The sequence below is a fragment of the Petaurus breviceps genome, unplaced genomic scaffold (genome assembly GCF_028583685.1).
Source record: "Petaurus breviceps papuanus isolate PSGF00001 unplaced genomic scaffold, PetGlider_PUasm1.0 214, whole genome shotgun sequence".
In the NCBI taxonomy this organism is placed as follows: Eukaryota; Metazoa; Chordata; class Mammalia; order Diprotodontia; family Petauridae; genus Petaurus; species Petaurus breviceps.
This window is the reverse complement of record NW_027185863.1, coordinates 25,269,418-25,279,013: the sequence shown is the minus strand read 5'-3', so window position 1 is coordinate 25,279,013 and position 9,596 is coordinate 25,269,418. Positions and strand designations below refer to the sequence as shown.

The 9,596-nt window shown below is 35.9% G+C and overlaps 1 pseudogene; it reads left to right on the top strand.

Annotated features, from left to right (window-relative positions):
• Window positions 1–637: 637 nt before the first annotated feature.
• Window positions 638–9,596, top strand: part of LOC138165644 (copine-1-like) — a 12,061-nt pseudogene continuing 3,102 nt past the window's right edge.

Genomic DNA, 9,596 nt, shown 5'->3' with positions numbered 1-9,596 from the left:
GGGCCAAGTATAGTTATGATAAGATACTTCTCCTTCATCTTTGAAGAAATTAGGATTGAGAGTTGTGGGACATTATACAGTCATATATTTTTCTAATATGCTGAATGTGTTGATAATGTTGTGCCAATTCTGCCTCACCTCACTCTCCCCCTACTTATTCATTTATTTATTTATGTGTTTGTTCATTCCTTCATTCATTCATTTATTTACAAATTCTGATATACAATGACTTTCTGGAAGAAGGCAGATGGAAGTATATAAGGAAATTTTTAGTATACATAAAACAATATATATCAGTAATCTGTTTAAAATCTAAGAATCATAAACACATTTTTTACATGTGTCACAGTAGTTAATCAACATTTATTAAGCACCTAATATGTGTGCTGAAATCTGGGCATTCAGAATAAATTGATTCTAGGATTGTTTTTTTTTTTATTTTTATTGAGGCTAAATTTTTTTCTTTTTTTATGTTTTAGTTTACATCATTCATTTCCACAAGATTTTGAGTTATAAAATTCCTCCCCATTTTCCCCTACCCACCACACCAAAACAGGGATCCCACTGAATATCCCCTCAACCAATCTGCTCTCTCCTATATCTATTCTCCACCCCCCCTCTGACTTTCCAGGAGGGCATGGTGGATCTCTATGCCCCAGTGCCCGTAAATCTTATTTTCCAGTTACAGGTAAAATAATAATAATAATAAATTTTAAACATTTTACTTTAAACCTTTGAATTCCAGATACTTTCCCTACCTCCCTCATCACCCACCCTTACTGGGAAAATAAGCAATTCAACATAGGTTGTACATGTGTAGCTATGTAAAACATTTCCATACTGGATATATAGTGAAAGACTAACTATGTGTCCCTCAATCCCATCCCACCACCCACTTGTTCTATTCTCTACTTTGATCCTGTCCCTTTTCAAAAGTGGGTGCTTCAAACTTCTCTCCCTCCCAGACTTCCCTCTGTTCCATCATCCCTCCCTCTCATCACCTTCCTCCCTACTCTCCTGTAGGGTGAGATACCCTATTTAATGTGTATGTCATTTGCTTCCTAAGCCAAATTCATTGAGAATAAGGTTGACTCATTTCTTTTGCCTTCTTGTTCTTCCCTCCATTATAACAGTTTTTTCTTGCCTCTTCTATGTGTGACAATTTACCCCATTATCTCTTCCCATCTCCTCTCATTATATTCCTCTCTCACCTCTTAATTTCACCTTTTAAGTAGCATCCCTTCCTATTCAATTGGTCCTGTGCCCTCTGTCTAAGTATACCTGTACACATATATACACATACTCAAATATGTATTCATACACCCATATACCCTCTTATGTAGACATATATTTACATATACATGCATGAACACACACATTTCTATTCCCTTCAAGTATTCTCATACTGAGAGGTGCCAAAAGTCCACACTGGTCCAGGACCCAAAGTCCACACTGCACTGACATTTCACTTCATCCTTTGCATTTATGGATTGATAATTCTGCAGACCACCACAGCTGCTGGTGATCTGAAGGTTGTGGCCGCCCTGAGGTTAAAACCACCAGCTCACTGGGCTACAGTGGGCTCCTGAAGCACTGAGCTGGCTGTTTCTTTGCTGGCCTGCCAGTCTGTCTTCAGCAGGACGTTAGCTTCTTTGTGTTATTTTGTATTGTATTTCTATAGCTCCAAAGTTTGTTCAGAGTCACCTTTTACATCAGTTGGAGGAAATGGAAGCTAGAGCCCCGTGGAAGACCTGTTTTTACCAAGAGGCTAATTTTCTAAAAGTTTTCTAGAAACAGAGGGAGGGGTTAATGGTAAGAAAGTGTAGCTATTATTAAAATCCATTTTTTTCTAAAATTGCACAGTTACCTTTATTTCCACCTACTACAATTTAATGAAATGTGCTTTTTGTTAAGATTTAGGACATTCTATCATGTGAGTTGTAGTGAAATACCATTCGATCATTCATTCATTGTATTGACATTTATTAAACACTGTCCCAACCACTCAGTATACCATCCATAGTCTGTCTCCTCAAGGAACTTGAATTTTGTTTTGCTTTTTTAAGAGTAGGTGGTTGGTGAAGGGGCTGACAACATTTACACAAATAAATTCAAAATATTTCTTTAATTAGAAAAATCAATAATCAATTCCTTGAGTTCATTGATTGCATTACTTCCCTAATTATCTATCTGTTATAATCAATTTAGTAGGATAAGAATTAATTGTGTGTTCTGAGAACCAAGATGGCAGAGTAAGCCATAAATAATAAATATCCCATATTCATCTCCCAACAATCATAAAACAGAATCCCAAAACAAATCCAGGAAGAGCAGAACCAGCAAAAAGAGGATGAAAACAATCTCTTAGTAAGAAACTTGAAGGATATGACAGAAAGGTCTATCTCATTAAGGTGAAAGGGATGTACAGTTCAAAATGGGAAGCATCCCAGCAAGCCAGCAGCAAGCAAAACCTCAGCAAACCCATGGGAGATCCTTATTCCCAGAGTAGCAGGGCAGATAAATCCCAGTAGTTGGACCCCACTTTCTCTTCCCCTCCTCAAGATGTACAGTAACATATTCAAGGGAACTTGCAGACTCCAGTTCTGAGAAATACCATGTGCTTCACTGTTGCCATGGGCTAATAGATATCCTCTGGTAGTCACACCTCCATCTGTTTCAGCACGGTTCCAAGCAAACAGGCATACTCCAATGGCCAGACATCCACACACTTCATCCAAGCTCTGGGCAAACAGGCATCATCCAGAGGCCAAACCACCAGTTGCTTCAGTGTAGCTCTGAGGAAATGCAGAAATATCCCACTGTACCTCAGCACATGGCAGACAGCACCACTAAGACCCTTACTCAGCACCAGGTAAGCTACCAGGTACTTAATGCATCAAGCAGATTCAGCCACCCCACACCCCATCCCCTCATCACAGCACCACACATAAGATCGCTTATGAACCTCAGGGCAACATCAGCACAGCACCATATAATGAATCATGACCGATCAGTAGCACAAGAAGAGTGAGACAGTGTTCCTTCCACCCTGGAAAAAGAAAAGAAAAAAAAAATTAAATGAGCACAAAAATAACCACCAAAAAGTATCTGACCATGGGTGACAGGGGATACCAAGACACAAATTTAGAAGGGGACAACAGTATCAAAATACCTATGTGCAAAATCCCCCCAAAAATATGGGAAGTGGTTCCAATCCCAGAAAGAACTCATGGAAGAACTAAAAAAGGAGCTTAAAAATTATATAAGAGAAAATGCAAGAAAAATAGGGAAAATAAATGAGAGTGATATAAGACAATTATTTAAAAAAGAGCCGCCCCCTTGGAAAATTACTTTAAACCCTATTCATGATGGCAAAATATTGGAAACTGAGGGAATGTCCATCAGTTGGGGAAAGGCTGAACAACCTGTGGTATATCAATATAATGGAATAATATTGCATAATCAGAAATGATTAACAGGAAGATTTCAGAAAAAAAAAAAAACATGGAAAGACTTGTGCAAACAGATGCAAAATGAAATGAGCAGAGCCAGGAAAACATTGTACACAGTATCAGCCGCATCATGTGATTGATGATCAACTATGAATGACTCAACTCTTTTCAGCAACACAATGGACAAAGACAAGTTCAAAGGACTCACAAAGAAAAATACTATCCATATCCAGAAAAAGAACTGATGGACTCTGAAAGCAGATCGAAGCATATTTTTTCACTTACTGGGTAGACTTCAGATCACTGCATCAATTTTAATAATGCCAATTAAAGTTAATAGTGTGTGTTGCATTCATATTTTCTTGAACACTAATTGTAAAACATTTACAGTACATTATCAGAATACAGTAAGTTGACCCAATTTGATTGGAAGGTGAAGGTTATGAAGGAGAGTAATTTCAATCAGACTGGCAAAGTGAGCTCAGGGAAAACTATTAATGTCTTTAGAAGGAAAAGAGAGAAGTTTTTATTTCATCCTAGAAGAAATTGGGAAGCACTGGAACATCTTGAAGAGGACTATGATATCAAATTGTGTTTTAGGAATATTAATTTGTAAACTATGAGGATGATGCATTAGAAGAGGAGAGATGAAGCAAGCAGACAAATTAGAAGGCTATTATTGTTATCCAGGTGAGAGGTGATGAAGACCTGAATGAGGGTGGCAGTGGCAGTGTTAGCAGATGCAAGGAAGCATATTGAAAAATACTATGGAAGTAAAGATAAACAAGCCTTGGCAAATTATTTCACATATGGAATATTCTTGTTAAAAATATCGGAGTGGTTTGCCATTCTTTTCTCCAACTCATTTTACAAATGAAGAAACAGAAGTAAACAGTTTTAAAACAACCTGCCCATGAAGCTAGTACTTAAGGTCAGATTTGAATTCAGGAAGATGACTCTTACTGACTTCAGACGCAGTAATCTATCCACTGTACTATTTAACTGCCTTTATATTTAGATACATAAGATTTACTCCATCTCAGAGCTACCAGATATATATCTATATTACAATGAAATATTAGAGAAAGATGCTAACAGAGGAAGCACTCTATTGTAAGGTCTGATCTCACAACCATTTTGACTTGGTAGATCTTGACAGAGCTTGAGCTCAAATATCATGGACTTGATGAAGTCAGCTCTATCAAGGTGGAAAGCCATCAACCACAAACTTCAGCACAGATTTAATCTACTTTTTGAGCATTTGTGTAGTTAAATCTGTAAAGGTTTATCCCAGGAATGGTGGCAACCAGGTGGTAATGAAAAATATATATATTACAACCTGTGAAACAGACAAAAATAAGAAATATATCCCTTAGCCTTATATGGTATTCTCCAGATTCCAAAACTGGCAATGAAAGTGGTGAATTAGGAGTCAAAAGGGGCTGAGACTTCCATAGTTCTCAGCCTAATTACAAACATTAATTCATATGTTAATAAGTCAGTGTACATTCTCTGTTGAAGGACCACCAAGTTGACACAATGGAAGGATTAAGCTATAATTATATTGATATTGTCACTATAATTGAGGCCAGAAGCAATACTGAAGTTACTGCCAAAGGGAAGTGTAATATAGAAGTTCTCAGGAGGTTAAAAAAAAATTGATGGCCCTGGTTTTGTCATACAAGTACAGGCAAGAACCTCCATTTGGAAAACTTATATTTCTCCCAGGCCTTGTAAGTAAACAGACCACAATGAAGGCATCTGCAGTTTTTAGACCACTATTTTAAAGAAGGAAATAGAGGGACATAATCAGACATTGAAACTTTCTACACTAAATAAAACTATATCTTGATATTTCAGTGTGACATTAGGCACAAGGATGACAAAAATCTTTGTTGGTAAATATAGGCCATTATTGAAAATATGGAATCCAAAAGTTTAGAGACAATTCAGAAGTGCCAAACTTCATGTGTTCTCTAAGCAGAGAATTCTCACTATAGGTTGTTGTCTAGTACAAATACCAAACGGTATTTAAAAAGTCATATTTCAGTGCATGGGAAGTATCTGATTATAGACATAGAAGCATTTTCAGAATATGCTATTTGTAGTCATAACATTCACTAGTAATAAAAATGATTGAGTAAACTACTAAACTAGAAGAAATCACAATGATGAGAAGACATTTAACATAATTATAGCACTTCAATCTGAACATGTTTAAAGATATTATTTATTAAAAAAATAAAAATATGTTCATTTATTCTGTCAATCACTATTTCTTAGATAACAAAGTTTTACTGATACAAAACAAAGACTGTAATTAAATTCAATAAATGGTTAAATGCCTAAGATATAATGGCTGTGATAACATCATGATCTCAACAACAACAACAAGAAAGTGCGAGATTCAAAGAACTGATTTGGCAGGGAAATAATTTATCTCTAAGATAAACAGAAGCATGGTACACAAAGACAACACTAATTTTAAGTACCACCTGTTTTGTGATACATTATGGTGAAAAAACAGGGACAATGAAAGTAGAGTTAAGGCAGAAAGCATTTATTTTGCAATGATTAGGTGCTAGGTACTACCTTTAATGCTGGAGATAAAGTATTATCTCAAAATTCAATTAAAGAAAAATTTATCAGTAACCTAATATGTGAAGCACACTGTTCTAGGCACTGGGGACATTCTGACACCATAACAGATTCATGATCTCATTGATTTCAATGCTCCTTCCATATATATGCTCCATGTATATAGCAACCCATTGCTACCTTCTGATTTCATATTAACATTTTTCAAGACCTCGCACAAATCTGACAGCATGGGTACATTCTTTTGTAACTCTTGAAATTTTCTGCATAATCACCTTTTATTCTCAAGACATACCCAGCATACTTTGTTTTCTGGTCAATACCAAAGGATGTGATGGTAAATATTTACCTGTTTCTCCAGGAAAAGCAAACAAATAAACAACCCCCCCCCAATCTGTTCATGACATACTTTGATGTCTAATCTGCATCATTAACATTATTTCCATCCCTTTCTTAAGTTTATACAATCAACAGATTCAAGCCCTTCTATGTAGCATTTGCCAACTTATGAGGTGTAAATGCTCTAAGTGAGCATTCTTCTTTCACAAGCCCCCACAATCCAGTTCTAGCACACTTCTGCATATACCTCTCTGATGACATTCTTTGTGACATGTCACAACCTAAATATTCATATCTCCACTGATATTTGAGGAACCTATATACATTTCTTAAATTTCTTGGAGTGTGTTGTATTCCAAAGGTCACAGACATGCAGCATCATGAGCAGACTGTTGATAAATTAAAAGGTAAACATTTGTTTCAGGGAAATCTTTGAATAATGAAAAGCACTAATCTATTTCCCAGAACCAATGCAGGCCATCTTTTTTTACTTTTCATTCAATCCGTGGAGCAATTCATCTACCATATTTTTCCAATTGATATGTATTAATGAACCAGTCCTTGTGAGTTGCCCATCTAAGTTTACATAAGATTCTGTATAAGCAGCATTTACTTTATTTTAGTTTTGTCCTCTGCAGATAGTTAGTCCAAATTGCTTTTGAAATTTAAGGATCTTTTTTAGGAGACTTTACAGTGTTCCAGGATTTTAGAAAATCAGTCTCATTGATAAAAAGGAACATCTGGGGAATTTAAATATTTTGATCATATGTTGGATGTTCTCTGTGACAAAAAATTGCATTGAACGATACCTTTTTTTGAATTAGAGATACAAAGAGGAAAAAAAAGAAACAATGCCTACCCTTGAGGAGCTTACGTTGTACACCAAGCCACAGAAAAGTAATTGAGTAGAAAATGATTTTGAAGAGAAATAGACTCTAAATATAGCTATTTCATATTAAACTGAAGGTAATTTTAGATGAAACTGAAAGGGGTATACAGGCAGAGAGAATATGCAAGATTTATTTTTCCTTAGTATCGATAATGGATCAAATTATTTGGATTCTATCCTTGTTAGCACTTGATGTTACTTTTGATTCAGATAAAATGGATATACATACTTAAGATACATATAGAAAATTAGATTTGCATCACTAAATACACATAAAAGAAAATCATTTTTATATTCCATTATTTTTAAAAAAGACAAAATATTTTTCAAATAATACTGGGAGGATTTTTAATAGATGGAAAATAGCATAAATTAAGACTCCCCAAAACAGTGGGGGAGACTGAGATGAAAGCATCTACTAAACTTTCTGTTTTCTTCTTCACAAAAATAGTCTATGCACACATCAGAGGTTATTGTTGTTCAGTTATTTGTCATGTCCAATTCTTTGTCATTCCATTTGGGGTTTTCTTGATACTGGAGACATTAGCCATTTCTTTCTCCATCTCAACTTACAGATCAAAAACTGAGGTAATCAGGGTTAAATGACTTGCCCATGGTCACATAGCTAGTAACTGTTTTCAGTCATATTTGAACTCAGAATGGTATCCTTGAGGAAAGGATGAGAAGTGAACAGATATCATTTTCAAATTATTTTCTCCCTCAGATCATATCTTGATTCTTTAAAAAAAAGCCATAAAAGCAGTAAAAAAAAAAACCTGTCTACTCAGTCTTTTGTTTATCAATTTTAAATAAGAAAAAGACAGAATTATAACCTGAAAATAGTATCATACAGTGATATTGGCATATAATTTTGAGTTACAGGAAATTAATTCAAGTGGTGGCATCTACTTGGTGTCTCTGTGACTATGGGAAATTAATTAAATTGAATTGATCTCTGTGATTAATTTCCCTATGTGCAAAAATAAATAGGTTGTGTAAGATGGTCTACAAGGGCCCATGTAGACCTATATATGTAATTTTATTATGCTATGATTTGTGCTTATAGTATAAATACCACTATTATGGATTATTTAAGGAAGGGATCCCAAGAATGTGTTAATTATAGCTAATATATGTGTGTTCAATCTTTACACCAACTGCTAGTTCCACAGATAATTCATTTTCCCAGAATTAAGCTGTATCTCCTTCCTGTGGCATTATGGATACCCATGAGTATTCAATGGTTATGCTGTAATACCATTGGCTCCAGACCCCACTGGTATCTCCCCACCAAGGTCATCCATTAAAAGAACTTTATTCAGTGGCTTTTAGGAAGGGGTATTTATTAAGGTAACAAAATCAGAATATTTGTTCTGGGGGTTGCATATATCTTTGCTGGTATAGACTATGTGTTGCATGCTGGTATCAAAGGATTCCCTAAGTATTGCATTGACTACACTGAGAGAAAGCGCCATCAAACTTGGAAATCATCTGTGATCAAGTGGCAATTCACAATTCTTGGTTGCTTATGCAAGGACCTAAAACAATTCCAAAGGACTCTTGATGGAACATGCTGTCCACATCCGGAAAAAGTTCTATGGAGTCTGAATGCACATTGAAGTAGACAATTTTTTGTTTTTTGTTATTTTCTTTCTCATTGTCTTTTCCATTCATTATAATTCTTCTATGCAACATGAATAATGTGGAAATATGTTCAATAGGAATGAATGTGTAGAGCCTATATCAGATTGCATGCCATCTTGCAGAGGGAGTGGGGAGAAAATTGAAAAGTGACAGGTCAGTGTTGAAAACTAAAAATAAATAAACTAACAAAAAAATGTTGGTTGCTTAGGAAGTTACCCTTAGATAAAGTATAGTCTCTTCACTGAATTTCTTCTCAAGGCTTTGGATCCAGTCTTTCTATGCCTTGCTTTCCAGCAAGCAGTTTTGGACATGTCATTTAGGATATAATTGAGAAGATAGAGAGGTCCAAAATGTTCTGGACCTTTTGAAGTTGACAATATCTTTCTCCAGGTCAAGTGGCAGAGGTTAATGCTTCTCCTTTACCACCTTCCCCAAGCAGTTCCTTCTCAAATATCTACTCGAAAGACACAGCTAGGGGCAGCTAGGTGGGGCAGTGAATAGGGCACCTGCCCTGGAGTCAGGAAGACCTGAATTCAAATCTGACCTCAAACACTGGACCCACTTACTAGCTGTGTGACCTTAGGCAAGTCACTTAATCCCAATTGCCTTGCCTTCCCCCTTCAAATGAAAGAGAGAGAGAGAGAGAGAGAGAGAGAGAGAGAGAGAGAGAGAGA